This window comes from Branchiostoma floridae, chromosome 16 (genome assembly GCF_000003815.2).
Source record: "Branchiostoma floridae strain S238N-H82 chromosome 16, Bfl_VNyyK, whole genome shotgun sequence".
NCBI classification, from domain to species: domain Eukaryota; kingdom Metazoa; phylum Chordata; class Leptocardii; order Amphioxiformes; family Branchiostomatidae; genus Branchiostoma; species Branchiostoma floridae.
In genome coordinates, this window is record NC_049994.1 from 37,471 (window position 1) to 37,994 (window position 524).

Below are 524 nucleotides of genomic sequence, written 5' to 3' on the forward strand. Positions count from 1 at the left end.
TGAAAAAGTTAGATTCCCACCAAAGTTGTAATAAAGAGTAGGGATAAGTCCTAGTGTAAATGAAGATGTAAATGCATGGGTGTTAGATTGTTGATCTATATTGACCTATGGGCGACACCTGTTGGGCAGGCAATACGATTGAAGAAAGGAATTACCATATTTCAAATCTACAGTTTGATTATTTTGATAGATTTCATGTGGACTAAGAGGTATCATTTTTCGCCAGTCTTTGGACCCTATATATGAGTATACCTACCTATATGTGGCATATTGACCAAACAGTAATTTTTCCCTAGAGAAGAAAGTCCTACATTGAGTCTGTTTCTATGTCTTACAACAAATTGCACCAAGGAATAGGGTCATTGACCCTAATTATAATTGTCTTTGGGTGTTATAAGTTAAATAAAAAGATTTTTGAAAACTAAAAATTGTTGTTCCCGTATTGTAGCCTAACTATTCATGACACTATTTTGAAATACAACAGATGTCTTAGCAACATTAGTACTTTGTTACTTACGTTTCCT